Below are 26,041 nucleotides of genomic sequence, written 5' to 3'. Positions count from 1 at the left end.
CATAAATTGAGGACTGAAAATATAAGTCAGGAGGAAAATGAGGAAGAGAAAGAATACATATCTCATGGATATAGATATCCAATGGAATAGCTAATGAGTATTAAATCACTTACTCCTATATATCAGGCACTGTATTAAGAACTTTATAGGCAGAGTGCCTGGCTGGCTTGTCGGTTGGGTGTCTGACTCTTGATCTCAGGGTTCAGGGTTGTGAGATTGAGTGCTGCATGAGATGGAACCCCATATTGGGCTCCACGCTCAGTGCGGAGTCTGCTTGTCCCTCTCCCTCTGCTCCTTCCGAAGTTCTCTCTCTCACACACACACAAATAAAATCTTAAAAACAAAAGGAGTTTTATAGTCATGATTTCATTTAATCTATACAAAGCCATGTGAGGTGGTCACATGATTACCTTCTTTATAATAAAGAGAATGGGGAACCCTTAAATATCTTGATCACCATCACAAAGCTAGTTAATAAGAAGTAGAACTGTTAGCCTAACCTTGTCAATCTGGCTCTAAGATTCTGCTCTTAGAATACACACACTGAGGGTGCCTGGGTGGCTCAGATGGTTGAGCGTCTGCCTTCGGCTCAGGTCATGATCCCAGGGTCCTGGGATCGAGTCCCACATCAGGCTCTCTGCTCCTTGGGAGCCGCTTCTCCCTCTGCCTCTGTCTCTCTCTGTCTCTCATGAATAAATAAATAAAAATCTTAAAAAAAAAAAAAAAAGAATACGCACACTGAGTATTTTTAACTTTTTTCTTTGAAAAAAAATGCAAAAAAAACCCCAAAACTTTTTATTTGAAATATTTTTTCTTTATGTTTCTCCCCATGGTGCTAAGCAGTACAATTTTACAATGCAAAGAGTCTACATGGTTTTCCCTAAGGGCCACCAAGAAGTAGGGAGTAGGGAGTAACTGCTTCCATAGTCTGATTGTGGAGAGGGGCCACAGAGAAAAGACCAGTGAGCTGATGACTGTACAAAAGAGGAAAAGGTGAGTGACACTCTTAATTTTAAGGGAAAACAGAGAAAAAAAGCAAGGAAAAAAAGAGAAAGTTTGCCTAGACCTAAAGATTTTTCCCCACTACATAGTAATAATGATAATAGTCCCTTTTTCTCCCTTTTTTTGGAATACCAAGATGTATTATATTTCTTGTATCAGTTCTTACTTGCAGTTGAAAATATTACTGAGATTAACTGGGGGGGGGGGGATTAAGGCCATAGCATGAATTCAATCTCTTACTTGTAGCCATGTAGGAACTTGAATGTTCCAATTTTTTTATTGTCACCAATTTAAAATACAGATATACAAATTCACATACTTCCTGAAATTTAATGAAGAGGAAAGAAAGATAAGAATGGACTGCAGTTCAAACATTTACAATTTTCTCATGACCTTAAATAATTTGTGAGCCCAAATTCTACCAGTTTGTGGTTACACTCCAGTAAATATTATTTGGAAAAAAAAGTATGTGAACATTTATTTATGAATATTTTGGAATAATCAAATTAGACTGAGGATTATTGGGTATGTTGTAGACTCAATTATTTTCTATTAAACTACAGGTAAGATGTTTTGCCCTGGAGACCAGCTATTATATTGTGTTTGAATTCAAATGTTGGGACCTGTTCAATGTAAATTATCTTATAAGTGGGTCACTTAGCACCTGAGTAAATGACAACCTGTCTTATATTCTCCTTAGTTACAAACTGCTAAATTGAGGCTACCACATATAAATAAAAGCATTTGAGTCCATTTTTTCCCCAATGAAAACCAATGACAATCTATGTGGACATAATTGTGGTTTTCTATTTATGAATCACAACATGAAGGAATGAATTTTCAGACTTCCTATTACACCTTTGCCTTTTTTCCAATCCAGAATTATAGAGGAGTTGTAAGACAATTAAGAGTGCTATATGGAACATTCAGGTATGGTGCTGGAATTTTAAAACAGTTTAAAGGCCTTTTTTTGAATAGTAATGTACTGTAATACACGTTTTAAACTCCATATGGACTTTAAAATCTTTCAGGGAAAATTCCCAAGTTACCACAATAAGGTAAAGCTCTGCTTTCTTTGGGGAATATTTTTGGGAAAAACAACTTAGTTTGATTTTCATGGAAATAAATATCTAATGGTAGTATTGCTGTTTAAACTTTGTCACATTTCTTTTTTGTGGAGGGTTTGAAGTAAATGAATGGGTTATATAAACATTATGATTTGACTTCTCCTAAATGTTAGAAAGAAGCAGTGTGTGAGCAGTGATGTACATGGGCTTTACGTAAAGAGATTTTTACAATTTTTCAAGCCAGATATAGCTTTTTATCAACAAATGGAACACAAATCTTCTGTCTTAGCCTTGGAGAGAAAAATCCTGTTAATACTTAAATTAATTATTTGTATTTTACATTTGTTGACCAGAGGATTGTATGTATTTGATGCTGCCAAAGTTTTAATTTTATTATGTATTAGAGTTAATTAAATAAGTACCAGTTATCTATAGTAATCGTGGAAGACAAAATTGGGTACCATTAGGGAGCTGGTGAAGCAGATGTTTGTGACTGGGAGAGTGGGGGTATATATCTGAGCATGCCATTCTGCTTTCCTGTGAAATAGTGGTTATGTTGCATGTGTACACTAAGTAAGCCAAGATCTAAGAATGATTTACATTTAGAACCATGAATACTATTATATCTAGACAGCAGCTAAATCACAAAAAATTTTTAATGGAGCTTCTTATGTTGAAGTTCGAAATCGCTTTCATCAAAGATGGGATTTTAATTTTCCAGTAGGCTCCCACTAGAAGATATTAATCTCTTCTCAACTTTTGGTGTAATTCTTTATTCTTTCAGTACCATATCTTGATCTTGTTAGTGTTCCATTTCTATCTGTTCACTAAGACACTTCCAGTTACCTTCCAGGCATACCAGGAAATATATTCTTGATATACACACTCTTGAAATATTCTCCTAATGCTTTCACAGCTGTTTTTCTGGAGTTGGTCATGTAAAAAGGGATCACGGTCCGTAGTAGAGCTCATTCCAAGGGTGAGCTGCTAATATGAGTCTGTTTGAGAGTCTCTTTTTGTGCGTCCATGCTCAATGAACAATGATGTCAGCATTACCCTAGAAACAAAAGGAGAAAAGAGCATTCAGGAGATCCAGGTAGGGTTTATTCCATGAGATACGGAGACATTCCTAAAGCAAGGTCGTTTTGTTTGGAGAAGCCAACAGAGTAGAACTCCAAATTCCATCTCAAAGCACTCCAACTAGGGAGTCTTCAGGCCAGGCATTACTTGTAATGAGATGAAATTCCCCAAATCATGTAAAACAACCATGAAAAGAAAATCTACGTCACCAGAAAAAAAGAAAAGTTTTAATGGCTCTTTACAAGATAGACTGGATGTCTGGTTCTGCATGTCCTTTTCCTTTTTTTATCTCTAGGGTAATGCTGAAGTCATTGCTCAAATGTTTTGAGTGTGAATGAGAATGATCATTTCACACCAAAGATTCCCAACCAGTCTGTCATCTGGCAAATAGCTGGGAATGCTTTCCTGACATCTTGCTTTGCAGGACAGCAATGATCTCTCATCACCTGTCAGTCCCAAAATGTCTCGTCACCTGCCACTGGTAATTCTGGCAATCAACAACCAGTACCTCTGTGGTATCTATCACTTCTGCCTGCTTAGAGCGTAACACTTCAAGCTGTCCTGTTACTCAGATAGGGGACAGATTGACTGAAATGAAATTTTAGAGGTACTGTCCACACATTGTCAGGAGAGATAAGAATCCAAACTACACAGACCAAAAATAAAGGGGCGAGGTGGAATCATAGGGATCATCTTCATGTCAGGACTTACATACACACTCCACTGGCACATGTCCTTCTGTAAGAGAAGAAAACACTTACCTTGTAAAAAATATTAATGACATCACTGGGGGTAGGTAAAGAGCAACAAAGAAAACTGAAAAATGCTCGAATAATGCATTTTTAGCAAATGCATTTAGCAAAGTCTGTTTTATTCCTAGAGAATAGTTAACCAAATACAGGTGACAAGTTATTATTCAACGGTGTTTTTCCTAGGAAGGAATGAGAATAAATAATTGAGTTTTGAACATAATGACACGTTGTTTAAAGAGAAAAAAATGTTAAGTTTTGACTGCAGGCAGTGGTCTTGCCGTATATTTTTCCCCTCATTCCTGGAATTATTCTTGGCTCATAATTTACTGATGGGACACCTACGAGTAAATAGTTGCTTATAATGGTGAGTGGATTACATGTGTATATTTTGAAGCCCGTCACTTCTTTTATTTTCCTCGAGTAATAATGTCCATTATTCACATCCCAATTTTTCATTCAGTTTAGTGAAAGATCATTAAACAATTGTCCTCCTACCTTTCTTTTAAAAATTTGAAAATCATATGGTCACAAGATAAATCTACTAAAAATAATATTTGAATAGTATAAAAATCATGTTTATTACAGTGAGAAAGATTACAAATAAAATTAGACGTAGCATAGATAAAAGATTTGTTTAAATCTAACATTTATCATGAAAGTGTAAATGCCAAGCAGCAAAAGCTATTTACAAGTTAGCTTTCTCTATTATTTGGGAAAAGTCTTTGATGATTACCCAGCAAATCTCACAGAATGGGTTCCTCTCAATTCAAAAAAAGTGAGGCAATTTAAGAATTTTCATTGTATTTTGAATTTAGTCATTTACAGATAAAGATTATAAACATCAACAAATTACTTAAATAACAAAATTTTGTTGTGTGCAAATGTGTTGTATGTGTATGTTATAATGCAAACATGTTTCTTCTGAGGTATATTCAGAACAAACAAACTTAGGTATCTAGATTGTTTATGTATGAGCAATTGGTATGTACATGTCACAATATAAATTATATGGCCAGACATGTTTTGTGAATTTTCTCAAGCTGAGGTTAGCCAAGGTCAAACTTCAAATCTAAACCTTAATCTCACATCTGTTTAGAAAATTCTATGCACACGCAGAGACATACACACAAATCCAGCCCTGGCCTCCTGACCTGAGCTTGAAATCCGGCAGTGACCAAGAAGGCTGGAATGTGTATGTAAATTTGTGCATGCACAGATGTGTATTTGTGTATGTCCATGCATGCATGCATGTTTATTATTCTTTTTCTTCCCTTGCCCACTCGTTATGCTACAAGAGAGGAGCCTTGAGAGAGAAAGGGGCACATCCTACCTCTGCGGGGTATCAATTGCAAATTCTGGCTATTTATTCCCTGGTGGTGCCTTTGAAGGTTCATTGGTACCCCCTACTTCCCCCACCCATGCTGCCATCCTTCATCTCTGAGACAAGCACCACCCTCAGAAGCCACTTCTTCCCATTCACCTTCTACTCTGTGGGTATGCTGCTGTGCACACCTCACCTGAATTGCTTGGTCCTGCCCAGCAACCTCCTCAAGTTGGGGTTATTAGTAAAAACTCTCTCCTTACCACTTCTACACACTCCATAGCCTGTAATTTGTCTGAACTGAAAGTCTTGTACAGATGGCACCTGAATAAGGCAGGTACTCATCTCTATTGCCTAGACCACAGGGACTCATGGTTCGATCTCCAAGGCATCCTCTCACGATGGTTTTCAAAGCACTTTCATATCATCATCTTTTTTTTTTTTAGATTTTTATTTATTTATTCGAGAAAGAGAGAGAGCAGGGGGAGGGACAGAGAGAGAGAGAGAATCTGAAGCAGACTTCGCGTTAAGCACAGAGCCTGACATGGGGCTCAGTCTCACCACCCTGAGATCAGGACCTGAGTGGGAATCAAGAGTCCAACATTTAACCGGCTGAGCCACCCAGGTGCCCCCCTTACATCATCTTCTTACCAGACTTGGATTAGAGAGTAAGAAGCTCCACATCTTTTTACCACTTTCTTTTAGGCAATTATCCTCAGAGAAAGCTGTACTTACTCTTGGTGAATCCAACAAAGATTATTCTAGTATGTTTTTATAGAACATATGCACACTTAGCAGCAATATCAGCAAAGTTTCGGTTTGCCTGGAAGTGGTGATAATGGGTGAAGTCCATTTTACTTACCCATTAGACAGAAAGATAGATGGAATAGCAATTCACACACACACTCACACATGTACCACATACACATTATGTTCAAACACTACATCAAATGAGACACTTTTTTGTACTAATGATTTGATGCATATTGTACATTCTTTATGTCATGTAACAAATTTTTATTTCAAAACCCGGGTATATTTAATTTTCTTTCCATTTTTAAATGCCTCCTCATAAGAAAAAGAATAAATGGAAAATGGGCTGGAACTTTAAAACTGCAGTCTTGTTTTTTCCTTCTTGCCCTTACCAGCCCCAACTATACATATCAATAAAGAAAAGAGAAAGAGAGAAATGAATTAGAAATGATCAGTAAGTGGAAAAGACACAGGTTCTTCCTGGCCAAACCTGAAATCATTTTGAGTTAATTAAACACAGCTCTTATTGAAGCAAAGAGGACATGTATAAAGTATTAATTCTGACTTTTTCTACCCACCCCTTTCTGTTACTTATTTCCCCATTAGTGGCTAAAATAGTTAGGCCCTATCAAAATATAGAGACACTTGGAAAAAGGACCCCAGGACAATTGCTCTTGAGAATCTTCCATCTTCCCTGGAAGTTTCCAGTGATCTGAGCATGAAGGACACACAGACCCACTGTATCATTTCTTCTGTTTGTCTTTCCATCCATTTTCCAGCCTGTTTCATACAGCAACTATTTAAACATTTTTTGGATGCTTTCATTACCCATGGCTTCCAAAAGTTTGGTTAAAATAGTAAGAGAGGTGATGAAGCAAGATGAGGGCCTTTTCATTTTATTGGGTACACCAGCCATTTATGCCCCATCCCCCACTTGATCCTCTTAGCACCAGGACAGATCTTTCCCTGGATGGGGATGCAGTTGCCTGGCCAGAGGCCATTTCATGCATGCCACATATCTGTGGTCTTGGAATTTGAAGACTTGCTGACATTTCAGGGCATCAGAGGTATTTCTGCCCAAACTCCAGGAACTGTTTCTCTCCTTTCTGCTCTTTTTTTTTTTTCTCCTTTTTTCTGTTTTCAATTCCTGAGAGCAATCTGAGCTACACATTTACCTGCCACTACTGAAAAATACCTCAACAAGAGTAGATTTGGAGGGTTTTAATTCATCTCCTAGCTCCACTACTGATTGTCTATGATTTTGGAGAAGTCATTTAAATTCTCTCAACTTCTATAACCTTATATACAAAATGGGCCGTATTATTGACTGTGTGAGGAACACATAACTTGTGTGTGTATTAGAATTACAGTAGGGAAATGTAGGGATCCGAAGGGGTACGTGCACCTCAATGTTTATTGCAGCAATGTCCACAATAGCCAAACTATAAAAAGAGCCAAGATGTCCATCAACAGATGAATGGATAAAGAAGATGTGGTATATATATACCATGGAATATTATGCAGCCATCAAAAAAACGTATTGAATGGAGCACTGGGTGTTATACGCAAACAATGAATCATGGAACACTACATCAAAAACTAATGATGTAATGTATGGTGATTAACATAACATAATAAATTAAATTAAAAAAACAAAAATGAAATCTTGCCATTTGCAATGACGTGGCTGGAACTAGAGGGTATTATGCTAAGCGAAATAAGTCAATCAGAGAAAGACATGTATCATATGATCTCACTGATATGAGGAATTCTTAATCTCAGGAAACAAACTGAGGGTTGCTGGAGTGGTGGGGGGTGGGAGGAATGGGGTGGCTGGGTGATAGACATTGGGGAGGGTATGTGCTATGGTGAGTGCTATGAATTGTGTAAGACTGATGAATCACAGACCTGTACCTCTGAAACAAATAATACATTATATGTTAATAAAAAAAAGAAAAAGAAGACAGTAGGAAGGAAAAAATGAAGGGGGGGGGAATCAGAGAGGGAGACAAACCATGAGCGACTGTGGACTCTGAGAAACAAACTGAGGGTTCTAGAGGGGAGGGAGGTAGGGAGACTGGCTAGCCTGGTGATTGGTATTAAGAAGGGCACATATTGAATGGAGCACTGGGTGTTATGCACAATGAATCATGGAACACTACATCAAAACATAAATAAATTAAAAAAAAAAGAATTATGGTTGGGTCAGGGGGCCCCTCATCTATGGCTGCCCAACATGCAGGGGCCATGAGCTGAAGGGATGCTTTTAAGCTACACTGTTCTCTCCTCTTCTTAAAGCATCAGTTGGTGTCATTATATGGGCTTTTTAAAGGATTTGAACAACAGTGATACCTTTTTAAGACTCCATGTCCGTTAAAGCAACCACAACAAAATGATGATATCCATAATAGTGCTGAGTTAATATATAAATCTATAAATCAACATTTTAGAACTCCAGAACTCTTTACTCTCCAATAGCTAGAGATTATAGATGCTTATCCTTACAAGCTTAGAGTTTAATAGCTTCCAATCTCTGCTCACAACCTGGAAAATGTTATCATATTTAAGACCCACAAGGAAAGGTACTTTAGGACATACCTGTGACAGTTCATACACACAAGGCAGTCCCTTTTCAAATGTCATTCCCATTAGTATCTTATGTCAGAATTACAAGTGAAATGAACACACTGTAACCTAGTATTTTAAAAGGTTATGTTGAAGGAGTAGAGAAGCTTAAATTAATTTTCCCTGTTCTTATCCAGTAGGTCTTTACCTCAATAGGATTTCCTATAATTCTATCTTAATCCTTGTCTCTGCAGAAGAACCAAACAGACCACAACATGGAAGAGCCTGACAGCAGCACTTTCTACCCTTTAAGAGAGACTTCAGCTTAATGATTGTACAGCGATCCAAATCAATCAAGAAAGCAAAGAGCAGATGTATATTTTATTATGCTCTGCAAAGTTCTATTTGTTTAACCATGTTCAAACATTGCCCTAAAGTGGTTGGAAGGTTAGAACATTAATCATTTACTAGATCTATTCAATTCATAAAATTAATGTTAAGAATAAATCATTTGAAGGAATTTTTCTATATAGGCAATATTAATTTGGGATATTTGGAAGAAATTGCACTGCTGATTTTGTGGCTTGAGACTTGGTATAAGCAGAGAGGTAGAAAATTATTTAGAAGGTCTACTGGAATCTGTCATTATATTTTTGAGACTATGAATTAGCCAAAGACTGTAAAAGTATTTTCTAGCAACACCAGTTAAATGAAGTATAAAAGTTAAATGAAGGTTAAAAACCCACACATGCTGCCTTGCCCTAAGCATTGCTCTCAATTATTGGAAGCATAATATACAGGTTCAATAAGTATTTCTTAATGAATTGTTTCATTTGAATTATTCTTGTCATAATCCTCCCTTTCTCTACCTTTTGGTTACTGTTGAGGGGCTGGAAAGGAATGTATTATTTATTTGGGGGCCAATATATGATCATACTGGGTGAAAGTATTAGATGTTCATTAGTTGGACATTTATCACAGTAAATATTATTCATAATCAATATCACTTCAGGAAGTTTGAACCTAACTCTCAACTTGATGGAATTCAGCATTACTGAACTTAATTTTTTTTCACCAGAAAATGATTTTGACTATAAATATCATGGCTAAAAACACCCAACTGAGACTAGATTTCTATCAACAAATGAATGAAAGTATTTATTTTAAAAAAAAAAAAGTTGTCTTTTTAACAGTTTACACAGGACTTAGAAAATGCAAAAATCTTATTTAAATTTGAAGATTGGTATCCATTCTAAGTCTCTATATGGACCTTTGTCAGGGTTTGAATGTATAAAACTAATGAAAAAGTTTACTTCTACTTGTCTTTTTAACAGTTCACACAGGACTTCGAAAATGCAAAAAATTTGGCTTAATAATGGAGATGTGAAAATTGAAAGAAAGTTGTGAATTTACAATATTTCCAAAAATTGAAATGAAGGGATAACATGACAGAATGGATCTACAAAATGAAAGAGAGTAAAAGATCAAGGGTAGCTTTAACTTATCCAGCCTGGGAAACTGGTTAAAGAATACCACAGTGGTAAATCTGAGAGACAAGAGAGCTAATGGGTTGGGGTATGTAAACCATATGCCATCACAGTAACTGGATTCAATGATGGATGGAGTGTGGACTGAAAAGAGGCAGAATGGAAAAGTCATATGAGGAGAAACAAAGGACCCACAGGAGAAGCTGGTAGAGCCAAAAGTGGAGGTCAACTACTTTTTAAGGAAAGCTGAGAAAGTAATGTTTTCAGAAGGAGTATGGAATCAATAATAAAGAAACCAGATTGAAAGAGTGATCAAAAATAGTGAACAGCTTAATATTAGCAAGATGGTGATCACTGCCAAGCTCATGAAGGGCTACTTCAGTTGAATGGTAGCATTGTTGTCTCCTGTTAATAAAAAATAATGACATATCTTCCATTGTCCTCTTGTTACATTATGACTTTTCACATAAAATAGTCTTCTCTAGAGGACCAATCAATAAAACAAAGTAGTCTTCTATATAAAACTGGGTTATATATGACAATATGGTAAAATTCAGTATATTTTAGTCCTCCATTCATGCTCTGAAAAAATTAATATATCAAGCAATCTGGGTCCTGCTTTTAATCTCATCTCTGAATTCTTTTTGACTTAGAGTATCATTACATGTAATAATCAGGTGTTCTATATAGCCAGTAAGATTTAAAGAAACTCACTGGGAGGGGAAAAAAGTATGTAGTAAACCAGAAAAATTAGCTATCGCTTTTGATAATTGACTTTTTTAAGAAAAATCTGACTGTGACTAGTCATATTCTCCCGCTGAATTCTACAACTGTGGAGCTGGACAGATTTTCACACATGGCAGAAACCACTGTCCTTTCAGTGCTGATCTGTATCAGTCAGTGCTGACTCTGCTGTGGGAACAATAACCCCATTTGAATTCCAGCCAATAGGAATGGGAATAAGAACTTAAGGAAGGCATAAAACCCAATTATTCATACTACTCATTCAGGTTCATCTTTCTTTGGGCATTTTCTCTAGGCCATGTAGTGGACAAGACACTTTAGAGCTCAGTGAATCACAAAGATCCCTTCATCAACTATATCAGCATCACCTAAAGACATTTTTTCAGGGATAGGTTTGGAGTTTCACACCTCAGGGATTTTAATTTAGTATATCTGGAGCAAAGTCCAGGAGACTACACTTTTAAAGATCTCTACAGTCTTTTAAAGTCTATTGCACAGCCAAGTTCAGTAACTAATGAGTATTTTACACACCAAATTTCCTTAAAATTTCAGGACCTTAATATTAGCATGAAACAAATAAGAAAACTGAAATTCTGAAAAAGTAACTAACTTGCCTGAGTTTATTGAATCAGAACCCATGTCTAGACCTTGGGATTGATACTACTTTTCATTATACTGCAATTACCTTCCATGGAAATAGTTTTCTGATTTTATGTTTATCACTTTCTCAATAGACATTGCCCTGGACTATGGATTACTACACAAAACTTATCCAACTTTCCCATGTTCTTCCAAAATTTTAGTCAAGATCTTACTTGATTGTTGTTAGTTTGTTTTGGTTTTGTTTTGGTTTTTGTTTGAGAGTTGCTGTTGCTATTGTTGTTTTGGTTAATTCCCCAGTGAGGCTCACTTGAGCGCAACAGGACATCTCTCTGGTGTCCTTTTCATCCTCAGTCTATTACCTGGGTACCACACTCACAAGAGGTACTTTTCCTCCTACTTTGTATATCCAAATCTTTCTAGCCACTCAGTGGTAATTGAACCAACCCTTCTGCTCAACTTTTCTTGAGCCAAGTGAGATGACAAACTGATTCACACCAAGTTGATACTGAGTGCAAAGGAAATAAAACTCTCCAATAAAACAAAAAATTGAGTGTACCTCTAAGAGACTGGGAGAAATTATACCCACTGAGTGGTGATAATTTTGGCTAGAAGAGCCATTTAGAACCATTTACATTTATAAAACAGCTAAAATGTTTGCCAGGGTTCTCCAGAGAAGCAGAACCTCTATATATGAGAGAGAAAGAGAGAAATTTAAGGAATTGGCTCACACAATTGCAGAGGCTTGCAAGTCCAAAATCTGCAGGGCAGGCTGGCAGGTGTGAAATCCAGGGAAGAGTTGATGCTTCAAAGTGAGTTTGAAAGCAGTCTTCAGCAGAATTTTCTCTCCTTTGGAGGAGGACAGTCTTTTTTTATTAAGGCCTTCAGCTGATTGGATGGGGTCTACTCACATTACAAACTGTAATCTGCTTTACTCAAAGTCTCCTGATTTAAATGTTAATCATATCTAAAAATACCATCAAGAAACATCTAGAATAAAGTTTGACCAAGTATCTGGGTACCACAGCCTAGCCAAGTTGATACCTAAAAATAACCATCACACCTGGTAATAGATAAGGGCAATCCATTTCGCAAATCAAAAGGATCCAAGATTATTATCACGGCCCTATATCCTTGAGTGTCATTGTATCTTATGATCCAGTTCAACATGGAGAGGGACTCTAGTAAGACACAACTGAAGAGGACACCATACATAGCACCTAGAATTATGCTTATTTTGGAAGGAGGGAGCATTGTTTCTATCATGATACAACTTCACAATCAGGAAGTCCAGAGCCCTGCTGGATGAGTAACTCAAGCACATAATGATGGGTTCTTTTCTTTTTTCTTTATTTCTTTTCTTCTTCCTCTTCTTCTTTTTTTGTGAGATTTGGAAGGCAACATTATAATTTATTCCTGGTGAATAATAAATCTGAATTTCAGAGGCAAATTTCTAGCAGCCATAGATTCAGGTATTTGAATGCATTATAGGCAAAAGAGCAGAAAAAACTGTGAGGAAAATTCCAAACAGTACCTTATCTCTAGTTCTTTGACTGATGCCAAAATGCCCAGATGCTCTCTTGTCCCCATATATATGATACTTAAACAAATATTAGAGTGTTTTTCCTTCAGTGAGCTCAGAAAATTATGGGTCTCCCTTACACAACTTTGTTCTTATTCTGTTTATTTTTATTTTTTACAAAAGAAAAAGTATTTCTGAAAACATTTTGTTATTTTATAGGGACCTTGATAGCTTACTTAAGTAAAACCTTTGATAGACTTGATATTGAGAAGATTGAAATCTGAGATAAGGTGTGAGGAGTTTCCAGATAACATTTTTGGCTTAATTTTTAAATTTATAAATCAATTAAATCTACCTAACTTCTCTTAAGAGTGATAGCATGGAATAGGGGCTCAGAATATTCTCCAGAGAATATCTATCTTCTAACAAAGTTAACATTCATTCCCTTATAATATCTGTAGGAAATCAGCCCTGGCAAAACTGGTGCCCTGGCTCCCTGGACATAACAGATGAAGCTCCTGATTATAGTGCCTTACTTCATTCTTCATATGTTCTCTTCCTTCATATTTTTTGGTAGGTTGAATAGGGGTAAGTGGAGCCTAGCAGTTAATGAGTTTGAAACATTGATATTTGAATCTTTGTCTTGGTAGTGATCTGGGAAAATGCCAGGTAGTAATATATATATATATATATATATATATATATATATATATTCAGTACCACTTTTGCTTTTTGTTGATATAGTATATTCTCTTGAAGCAACACAACAAAAAGCAAAAGTGGTACTGAATTTGGATTTGAGGCAGAATAGGGTTCTTTATTGCCATTACGCCCACATGCCTGCAATACTGAGGAAGGAGGGCTGATCACCTTAAGTCAGCGGCTCCCAGAAATGAACAAAAGGCTTTCTTCACTAACTGTAGTCTCTGCCCAAGCTAAGGTTTACAGGTGACAGTGGTGGGCCAGGGGTCTCCATGGTACTCAAACTGTGTATTTGCTTATTATCACATACTGATTCATCTCAGGGACATCTTAAGATTTGATGTTGGGTAGAAAAGTGGTAATCCCCTGCTGTACTTGTTAGGAATAAATGTTGTTGGTTTAAAATGCAATGCAGATAATAGAAGTCTCCAAAAGAACTAACATCCAAAAGTCCAAGGAGAATAAGTATGTTCCCAACAGCTATGCAGAAAATTAGGGGAATAGAGGAAATGGTACTGGTCACAAACCAAACAAGTAACAGAAATGGAGTCCTGAGTTCCTGGAGCAGAGTTCTAGCCAATACCACAGCTGGGGGATAGGAGCCTAGCCTCAGGTAGGGGGACTGACCAGAGAAAGAGGAGTCAGAATACCAAGGCAGGAATGCAGGCACCAAGGAAACCAGGTGGAAGTGGAGCTTCTTCTTGGAAATAAGCCATAGAAGTAAAACTGGTTTCATGCAGGGCAGAAGTCGAATTAGTACGATCGAGGCATAAGGCCAAATATATACTATTAGCAGGTTTGAATTAATGATCATTGTATGACTCTTGAAAAAAGATATATCCCTGGAAGATGGTAGCTAAACCTGGAAATCTGAGTAATATGACTCAGCAACTGGGAGCTAGGAAACAACGTGGTAGGAAATGAAGAGGCCAAAACTTGAGTTAGATTTGGAGTATATAAGATTCAGTGAAGTAGGTCAGTGATTGTACAGGTCACCATGTAGAACATTCTGGCTTCAACATGCAATTTAAAACTCATTTGAAAAATGTTTTTAACTATAAAATAACACTATCCTAAGTTTCTTTTAAGGACAGAAATTGGTTATCTTCCCCAGATATATTTGCCTTTCATTTGTTTCTGGGTCTGTTAAAAGTTATAATCCTTTAAGAGATTTTGTTACCCTAGGCAAGAGTATTATCAGTGCAACATATTTTGTGGAAAACAGAAAATACTGACAGCTTCTTCATTCCTAAGAAAGAAAAGATGAAACATAGAAAGCTTGATAGGAACTTCTGTTATCTACCACATTGAAATCTACTCAATGACAGCATAATATGACACTATGGATGCTATATATTATATACAGTAATAAGCACACTCCCACACACATTGTTTTCTAGTTATATAGTTCTGCACTAGCTATCCCATTACAAAGAAACAAACCTTTTTAATATATACCCTTGCTGCTACAATTTTTGCATCATTTCAAATTCTATTAAAGATTAAATATATCAGTGGCACCTGGGTGGCCCAGTGGGTTAAGAGTCTAACTCTCGATTTTGGCTCAGGTCATGATCTCAGGGTTGGGAGATCAAGCGCCAGGTTGGGCTCTGTGCTCAGCAGGGGGTCTGTTTGAGATTCTCTCCCTCTCTGTCTCCTTCTGCCTCTCCCCCAGATTGCACTCTCTCTCTCTCTCTCTCAAATAAATAAATAAGTCTTTAAAAAAAAAAGATTAAATATATCACAATGTATGAAATTACCCAGAATATCAAAACCTAGAATAGTAGGCTTTGGACATTTATAAGAGATCCAGAGAACTTTATAAAATCTCAAACTCACAGAGCATATGATTTTCTCCATAAAACATGGACAAGACATAGAGTACCAAAAAATCAAGTCAAGATGCAGAAGCTTGGCAGTTCCTATGCATACATCTTGAACTAATTCCTATAACTTCCTACAAGAATATCACGGTTTCTCATTCAAATTTGTGTTTTTGAAAAATTCAAATAAAACTCTAGGGTCTTTGATTACTAATTGAATGGCAAACAAGGGATTATATAAATCAGCTCTACAGATATTTTTTAATAAGGAAGCCTTGTTTTTTTTTTTTAAGATTTTATTTTAGAGAGAGAGAGCGTGAGTGGGGGGAGGGGCAGGGGGAGAGAGAGAGAGAGAGAAAGAGAATCTCAAGTAGACTTTGTGCTGAGCACTGAGCCCAACATGGGGCTTGATCCCACAACACTGAGATCATGACCTGAGCCAAAATCAAGACACTTAACTGACTGAGCCACCCAGGTGCCCCCACTTTACAGATTTTTAATGGCAGCTTGAATTTCTTGGCAATTCTTTCCTTATTGATGCTACCATTCTTTTAAAGCATTATCTTCATTGAAAAAGTCCTTTTTCCAATATATAAAAATATATATTTGATGCCTAATTTAATAATACTAGTACAAAATAAAGGGAACTTTTTTTGAACATTAGCATCACCATAAGTTTTATTGCTGATAAATTCACTTTTTAGCATTTTTTGAAAGGAAAATTCTTATCAGAAGAAATTAAGATGATAGAAAATCAAAGGAAGATAATAAATGATGTTAATTTTTATTAAAATTCCAAAAGAGCATATAAATATCCTAGTAGTATGTGTTTTTTCATCATTAGGTTGGATTGCAGAAGTAAAAAATATCAGATACCATACCAATATGAGTTTAATATTTGTTCTTAGCTGTCAGTAGATATATTAGCTACTATCTCCTTTTCCTGTTTCATTATGTTCCAGATTGATCAAAAGCTCAAAAATTCCTTCATAACAAATGAGTTTTTAACAAACTAATCATTAAACTCCTCCTAATTGGTATAACTTAACCTGTTTGTATTTCTCAACTTTCTAAAAATTATTTAAGTAATATTCAATAAAATACTAGCATTTTTCTACTCACATTAAAGTTGTAATGTTAAATGCATGTAGTTTCCCGATTTCAAATTTCTCTCTAGGATAGAGAGACCATCTTCATTCGATATATTGTACTTTTTCGAAGAAGATAGAAATAGAAATTAATGTCACTAGTATATAATTAGGGATATATATGAGCAATTTGAAAGAGGTCTTAATTTGAAACTTAATTTGTGTCTTCAGAAGATCTGTCTGTGTGATTTATGGTTATGTTATTTAACTCCTGTGCAGAACCTGATTTTCTCATTTAAAAAGGAAGAGTAAATATTTTTGTATTAAAAAAACATGCTATTTATCAATAAAAATATATGTTCTGTGATACATACCAAGAATAACAGCACATTCATTTTGCATTGGATAAGTTTACAACCTAAATAGAAGAGGTAAAGAAAATTTCCAAAAGAATTACAATACCATTATATACATAACATGATGTAGATTGTACATGTAAATTATTTGTTTACTTAAAATATCCAATTGGGTTAAATTAAAAACCCCATTATCATTATGATTCCAATTATAATAACAATCATTAAACAGGTATCAGTAAGTATTCATAATAAAAATTCTACCGTACTAAGTTGCTTATATGATTTGTTATATTCTACTTTTAACAGTAACCATGTCAAATCACTAACCTACTTAGATTATTGAATATCAGTGACCTTAAAATATTGTTAGTATAAAAGTTGTCCTAATAAATCACTGACATTTGTTTTCTTTGCATAATCAGAATTATCATATATAACATTCACACAGAGGCTGCTAATAAGTCACCCAAATCCACATTTCTTCTTCTTGGGCACATGGCTTAATCATATTTCTCAGGTTCTTACAGTTAGGTACATCTATGGGATTGACTTCTAGCTAATGGACTGTTATGCAAAAATGGTATTAATCATTTCTGAACTTGGCCCATAAAAAACATCCTGCAAGTGTTCCTTAATGCTCTTTCTCCTTCTAGCTTGATGGATCCAAGATAACAAACAGAATGACCTAGGAAGCCACGTGTTGAAGATGGCAGAGTCTCAGTCAGACTGAAAAACTGTGTAAAAGAAGGTTATCCAGCTACTCTGACATGATTTCTTTCCCCGTGCTATTATTACAGGAGCAAGAGATATCTTTCTCTTTATTAAGCCTCTCTCACTCTCTCTTATATGTGTGTGTGTGTGTGTGTGTGTGAATATACCTATGTATGCTTATAGGAGATATTTAAATTAAATATTTAAATGTGAGTGAGGTACTTAGCATTTTTGAGGGTTTTTTTTTTCCTCAAAAATAAAATTGCAATATACAACTACACGGAATCACTACAGTAACTGAAGAAAAATGCTTAGCATAGTGCCCAGCACATAGTGAGCACTCTGCACATTCTGTCATTGCTACATAGAGGAGGGATATGTATTACTTTCATTTTAATTCCTTGGCTTAAAAAAAAACTCTTGGCATCTTACACACACACACACACACACACACACAAACATAGTGTGTTTGTATATATATATATATATAGTTTTGGTTTATTTATTCCAGAATTTATCATTAGAATAAAATCAGTGACCTTAAAATATACTTGGTATTCAAATCACTATTCTATCTTCTTTAGGACTAGAATTATTAAATATAATGCATATTTTTATCTGAATGTATGTAAAATAATAATGTAGATACTTTTTCTTAAAAGGGATTTTGGAAATGGCTTCTTCAATCAAAATTCATATCTGCTTACCACACAAAGTGAAAAAAAAGTTGTAAATTTACTTACTTACTACTAAATTATTTTCTTTTTGTGTGATTTAAGGCAAGTGTCTCTTGAGGCATGGTTGAGATATGCCTCGACCTTGCCTTTGTCTTCAAGGCTCTGTGGATGGAATATGAAGTGAGGCAGGAATAGAGGTCACCGACAGAATAGCCTAGGTCTTATTCCTGAGGGAAGAAAATCCTTCTCCACTTTCCTCAGCTGCCTTTTGACAAAGATGAGTCTGAAATCTTCCAGGATTTACCTATTGCCTAGAATGTAAACAATGCCCCTGGGTTGGCTCGAGACTTCCCTTTGTCCCTTTCCCAAATTTAAAGACACACATACTAACACACACACACACGTGCACACACACACACACACACACACTCATACCTGGCCTTAGCTTTCTTTCCCACTCTCTCTCTTTTTAATATGGTAAGTCAATTTCTGGGTTTTTTATTATTATATTATGTTAGCATACAGTACATCATTAGTTTTTGACTGTCTTTAGGACCTATGACACATGCAAAAATTCGTAGATCAATCCAATAATCACTCCATATTCATGTGACCCAGGTAGAATATGCACATAGGAGGGACCACTGGAGACCTTCAAGATTAACTTCTCACATAAAACATAAGGAAATAAAACCCCAAATATGTTAGCTGCAGAATTACAATAAAGACCCAAGTCCCATGTCTTATAATTCAGTGCTCTTTCCAAGTCACTGTAAAATTTTCATATATTCTTGGCCTTAGAATCTAAGTATTTTTTGCTTATCTGTTCAACTGAGTTCAGTAATTAGCTAACCTGAATAAAGAAGATCAAGAGAGTATTGAAGACTATTGGATATGGCCAGGAAATAGGGAAAGCAAGGTGACCCACTTTAACTTAGAGATTCAACATTTAAACCTAACTCAATTGCAGTCAAGAACCTGATATTAAATATAAACATACCAAAAAAAAAGAGATCAAATACACAGAAAAAAAAAAATGATGCCTACCTTAAAACAGTAAATATAGAGCAAATTTCACCATGGTTCTTACTGATTTATAATTTCAATATACAAGTCAAGAAAAAAACACATGTATGAAAAGATGAGATCTCTATTTTATCCAAGTCTTTCTGACAAGAAGTTCTTGCTTTGAATAACCACACTCTCTGAAACCAAAGAAGTAGACAGGAACTTCCTCTCTTTTTTTTTTTTTTTTCTTTACAAAACTACTCACCAATCTTTTAATTAAAAGTGAATGATGGAGAGATGGCAAGTGAGCAGGAGAAACTGAAGAACACAGCCTCCTTATGTATTTGTACAACTCTAATCAGTCTTCATATCTCTCAGGGAGATCTGTATTAGTTACATGGAATCTAATCCACTCTACTAAAGCTTATGCCCTCAACCACCATGGTTGGCTCTAGTTCGGTAATGCTTGTAGACACAGGTTGATAAAATATATAACCTAGGAAAGAAACGTCTAGAAAGGTTTTATATATTCTAGGATGCTAACATTTTAGAGGATCAGTTTATGCCAGTTTGGGTTTTAAATAATAAAAGAACTCTGATTTTCCTGGAAGCCTCTAAACTTAAGTCCCTGTATTTAACTAAATTTTTTCCTCTCAATTTAATAAGTTGTCTTTTATTTTAATCATAAAAGTACTATTTTGGCAATAATGTATAGGAATATCCAGGCATATATGGTGCCAACAAATGTTTTTTTTTTTAAAGCCAAGGAATTAAAATGAAAATTATACATATCCCCCCCCCCTATATAACAATGACAGAGAATATGCAGAGTGTTCACTATGTGCTGGACACTGTGCTAAGCATTTTTCTTAATTTATTGCAGTGATTCCATGTAACTGTATATTGCAATTTTATTTTTGAGGAAAATAAAACCCTCAAAAATGTTAAGTAGCTCACCTATACCTAAATACTTAAGTATCCCTTAAGTCTCTGACACTTAGAATCCATTAATCTTACCATTATTCACTCGCTCTATCTTCTCCTATTCTCATATGCTTCCAAGCCCAACTTGTATTTCAAGACATTAGATTTCGTTCATTTGTTCAACAAATATTTATCTCATGCTTATACATGCTTGGTCCTCTTCTAGGTGCCTGAGTCATGTCAGTGGGCAAAATAAACAAGCGCTTTATCCTCATCAAGCCTACACACAGTTCCTTACATCTAAGCTCTATTCCCTCACCTTGCTCTCCCTTTATCACACAAATCACACAGAAGAGAAAGCAACATGACTGTGGAGGAAGAGACTATAATGATGCAACACAAGCCAAGAAATTCTAGTTGCCACCAGAAGCTAGAAAAGGTAAGGAACAAATTCTCTTCTTGAACCTCCACAGGGACTTCTAACTTCTGGAACTGTGAGAGAGTGAATTTCTGTTGTTCAAGCCACCAAATTCAGGGAAATTTGTTATAGAAGCAATAGGAAACTAATACACAGAGGAAGGTAAATTAGTCATAAGTCTAAGATTATGCTCAAAATGATTACACAAAAACTGCCTCTTTTTAATTTTAATTTCAGTATAGTTAACATACAATGTTATATTAGCTTTAGGTGCACAATATAGTGATTCAACAATTCCATACATCACCCAGTGCTCATCCCGACAAGTGCACTCCTTAATCCCCATCACCTATTTCATCCATCTCCCCACCCACCTCCCCTCTGGTAATCATCAGTTTGTTCTCTATAGTTAAGAGTCTATTTCTTGGCTTGTCTCTCTCTCTTTTTTTTTTTTCTTTGCTCATTTGTTTTGTTTCTTAAATTCCACATATGAGTAAAATCATATGGAATTTATCTTTCTCTGACTGACTTATTTCACTTAGCATGATGATCTCTAGTTCCATCCATATCATTGCAAATGGCAAGATTTCATTCTCTTTTTTATGGCTGAATAATACGTCATTGTGTAGATATGTGTGTGTGTGTGTGTGTGCATACACATATATACACCATATCTTTATCCATTCACCTATTGATGGACACATGGGCTACTTAAAAACTGCCTCTTGCATCAATATTAACTCTACATAAATGCTCCTCAAATTAGCAGTATAACTACACTCAGGGAAAGAAAAAGTATGTTGGCATTCTTTCACTAACCATTAATTCTTAGCAAGCATCTTATATATTTTGGGAAACTATCTTTATCTTACCACTTCATAAATTACTTGCTAAAACAGTCTGTTGTGAGACATTAGATATGAGATCCAGGAAAAAAATGATATTTTTTAACATATTTTAGTAATTTCCTGAACTGCATTGTTTTGTGATCATAAATTACTGTCAAGTAAGCAAAATTATTTGCTCTTGAAAAATAAGAAATGTGAATCTCTTCAGAGTGAGGGCTGAGTATGCGGAAAAGCTTTCTTCTTTAATAAAAGCAAACTCAGAGGAGGAAATTCTCTCCTCTTTCAGAGGATGTGGTCATGATCATTTTTCAGCAATGCCAGGAATTGCTGAAGCCATGTTGGAAGTATGGATGATTTGTTGAGTGCGGCAGAATACAGAGAGAAAGCACCAAGCACATGGATCATACCACTGAGCTGCTGAACCAATTATGGCACCACCCTGCCAGCAAGTGTACTTTGTGTTCTCTGATGTAATTAAGTTCCACTTTCAGTTGTATAGTATTCAATTATTTGAAGCTGAATATTTCCCAATTTAGATAGTGATCTTATAACAGAGCCATTTATGTTCATTGTTTCTGAGTAATTATTCATTCAATGACAAAATGATACAGTAGAACCCTTAGTCATATTGAACAATTAATCAGGACTTGGTTATATTGAACAATTAACCAGCACATAAGTGTGTTTCAGTTTCCAAAGAAATAACATGGAAACTGAGATATTTAATTGTCCATTAGCAGTTTGAGGAATTTCCTTTGCGCATAAGGAACCAGTTGTGTTGCCATGATGATTTCAGTTGATGACCTTACTGAGCCCTGGTAGTGCTTGCTAGGTGGTACACTGAAATAGAGAAATGGGCAGTGGATTCTTTGCAAGGGGCAAATGTATCCTGGGTTGACTTGGTCACTTTCATGCTGGTAGAGGAATATACTGTATTTCCTTTTTTGTAAGACTGCTCTGCAAATGGAAGACATCTTAAAATTTTGGCATACATTAAATGAAGTGATGAACTCTATGACCCTGCCCAGACTTACTGCCACATTGGCTCCACATCTGCCAATCCAACAAAGATTTTGTCTGGAATTTTGCATAAGCTCATATCTAAATATGAGGACAGTTAATATTTCAATTCTTTAAATAAAGCTAAAATTAAATCTTTTGCACAGTGTTCTTATAATACATGAACTCACATAAAAAAACTTTTCAAGTTTTTTTCAAGAAGACGATTCAACAGAAGATGATTTATTAAGAAGTTGATGATCTCTCTTAAAACATATGGATTGTAATTGTTTTGTAACACATAATAAAATCTTCAGAGAAACCAGCCATTGTTTCTTTTCTCTTACGTTGTTTCCAGAACTCCTTCTGTGAAGGAATCATTTAACCTTCTAGTTAAGCACGATATGATGTATCACATTACGCAATGAGATGTTCTGAGATTTACATTCAGAAATTCAAAATTTCGTCCCAACACAACCTATTAATTAGTCACTTAGCCACCTCATCTCCACTTTTGCATATGGTTGGAATAATCAAAATAATGATATCTTACCTGAAAGAGTTGTTTTGAGGATCCAGTGATGAAATACATGTAAAGTCTTTGTAATTATTGAAGTTCTGTAAACATATTTCTTGAGTTTTTTTAGTTTTTATGACTGTTGTAATAATCATAACAATAAAATAAATGTTATGAGAGTTGATGTCTTATTTATAGTGAGAGATTGAGTAATCAAACTGTGTCTTATAATAACATAACAACTACCAACTGGTAAAATGAAATATTTATAAGTACCCTTAAGATATTTATAAAATAGGGCGCCTGGGTGGCTCAGTTGGTTAAGCGACTGCCTTCGGCTCAGGTCATGATCCCGGAGTCCTGGGATCGAGTCCCGCATCGGGCTCCCGGCTCGGCGGGGAGCCTGCTTCTCCCTCTGACCCTATTCCCTCTTATGCTGTTTCTCTCTCTCTCTCAAATAAATAAATAAATAAAATCTTTAAAAAAAAGATATTTATAAAATAAACAGTTTTCTTTTTCTAGTAAGAGTGAAATAAATCAGGGGCACCTGGGGTGGCTCGGTTGGTTAAGTGTCCAACTCTTGATTTCAGCTCAGGTCATGATCTGAGGGTCATGAGATCAAACCCTGTGTAGGGCTTCCCGCTGAGTGTGGAGCCTGCTTAAGATTTTCTCTCTCCTTCTCTCTCTGCCCCTCCCCCCGGCTCCAGCTCTCTCTCTCGGAAAAAAAAAAAAGAAAAGAAAAAGAAATCAATAAATGTATATTATCAAGCTGAAGTTTCAAAATTACTTGTTTCAAATCCTTGAGGAGAAAACATTATAACAGACAGAAAGATAGACATTAAGCTATAAGTGGCGCAGAAGAAATAAGAAAATGACTATGAGAATATAGAGAAAGAAGGCCTCATCAGAGAGATGGAAGGCTCAGGTACAGGTTCTTGATTCCATAGATCTTCACACCTTGTGCAAAATGAAAGTCTTATTCGCAAGTTTTATGTGTAGTCAGCTTGAATCTGGTGCCATGGTATAAATACATGCCCAAGGATTATTTTGTACAAAATTTTCCAAAAATAAGAGCAAGTCAAAATCTGTACCTCCTTTTTTTTTACTATAAGCATTTATATAATCTCACATAGCCTCTCAAAATTGTCCTTACTTCATTAGAATTATGTTTCTAAGTAATAATGCACAGATATCTTATTATATATATTATTAAAATACCTAATTAATTTATTCACTCAATACTTATTGAGCAAATACTTATACCAGTCATTGCCCAAAGAGATGAAGATAATGATGATAAACAAGATGCATAATCTTTTCTCTCAAAGAGCTGTCATCTAGTAAAGTAGTGCTTCTAAAATTTTAATGTTCACTCCATTTATAGGGGGGACTTCTATAAAATGCAGATTTTAATTGAGTTAGTCAGACTGGGCTCTAAGAGTCAATTTTCTAATAAGTCCCCAGGAGATGCTGATACTACTGGTCCAGGAATCTCACTATGAGTAGGAAAGTATTTAAGCATACAAACAAGGAAACCAGTAAGTATAGCCCAGTGCATGGTGGAGAAGTAGAGAGAAAATACAACACAAAGCCATCAGTGAGATAGTTGGAAAGAAAGTATGTATTGGAAATAGATCTTCCCATATAAAAATGTATAATAAATAATAAAGATAGTCCTTTCTGGCTTTCTCCCACTGTGCAAGGGCACTGAGTGAACCAAGATGGTGGCTCCCATGGATCTGAAGTTGAAGAAGGCCTTCACAAAACTTCAAGACAAAGTTATTGACACTTAACAGAAGGTGAAGCTGAAAGACCTACAAATAGAACAGCTAAACAGAACGAAAAAGCATGCACATCTTGCAGATACAGAGATTATGACTTTGGTGGATGAGACTAACAAGTATGAAGGTGTAGGATGAATGTTTATTCTTCAGTCCAAGGAGGTAATTTGTAATCAGCTGTTAGAGAAACAGAAAATAGCAGAAGAAAAAAATTAAAGAATTGGAACAGAAAAAATTCTACCTGGAGTGGAGTGTGAAGGAAGCTGAGGACAAAATCCAGGAGGTGGTGATGGTAAGAAGGGCACAGTAGGAAACATTTAGTGGAAGTTTCCTGCCCCTTCCCATTCCTGGCAAGGGCAGAAGGGACTGTGTGGTGAAATGTCCTCTCTTTTGTCATGATGGACACTTTATTTGAATGATCTGGAACCCTGTGTTTTCTATGTCAACCTGATACCTTTTGATTCCAACTCTATTTTTCTCTATGATTCCATTTCTATGTCACCCTGATACCTTTTGATTCCAACCCCATGTTTTCTGTGTCACCTTGATACCTTTTGATTCCAACTCTATTTTTCTGTCCTGGCTCTGCTTGCCACCCCTGCATCCTGAGCAGAGCCAGGGGTGAGTCACGAACTCCCAGGAGAGGGAAGATGCAATCCAGGACAGATAAGGGAGCTCTACTGGAGCCTACTACTAGTTTTGCTGGTTAGACCAATAAAAGGCATCTTTTCCCCAGCCCACTTTGCTCTCTCCAGCCGAAGGATGAGAACAGAGGGCCAGAGAGGCAGAGGCTTTCAACCTCAGCTCCCCCCTGTCCTGTCCAGAGCTTTGGCTCTGTTCCTTTCGCACTGAAGCCTTTCCTGCTTCTTTTCTCCTTTGAGTCAATCTTTCAACTTCTGAGTCTCCATGCAGATAAGGAAGAGAGAAGACCAGGAAGTGAAACTTGATGGCAGTCTGCCTAAAGATTCCTTCCCTGCTTCCTCCCAAACATTCCAAAAGAAAATGCAGTAATAAACCAGCAGCACCTCCAGGGCTGTCTCCCTTTGGCCAGTGGCATAAGGTGGACACTACAATCCTAATGCCCTACTGGCTTAGGGGCAATGTGTATGTTGGAGCTGGCTTATACTGGCTCAGCAGAGCCAATTATTAAAAAATTGATAGAATTTCATTTCAGGCCAGTTGTGAAACACAGCCACTATTAAAAATCAAGTTATGTAAGTATAATTAAATTATATTTAAAACAAGATAATATTCAGAACTTACCCCTTCCTAAAAAATAATAATAACAATAAA

General features: G+C 36.0%; 1 pseudogene; it reads left to right on the top strand.

The window, feature by feature from the left end:
- Positions 1-24,688: 24,688 nt before the first annotated feature.
- On the top strand, positions 24,689-25,058 carry LOC110570059 (annotated as a pseudogene).
- The last annotated feature ends 983 nt before the right edge of the window (positions 25,059-26,041 follow it).

The sequence above is a fragment of the Neomonachus schauinslandi genome, chromosome 1 (assembly GCF_002201575.2).
Source record: "Neomonachus schauinslandi chromosome 1, ASM220157v2, whole genome shotgun sequence".
NCBI lineage: Eukaryota > Metazoa > Chordata > Mammalia > Carnivora > Phocidae > Neomonachus > Neomonachus schauinslandi.
This window is presented reverse-complemented; position numbering and strand designations above follow the sequence as displayed.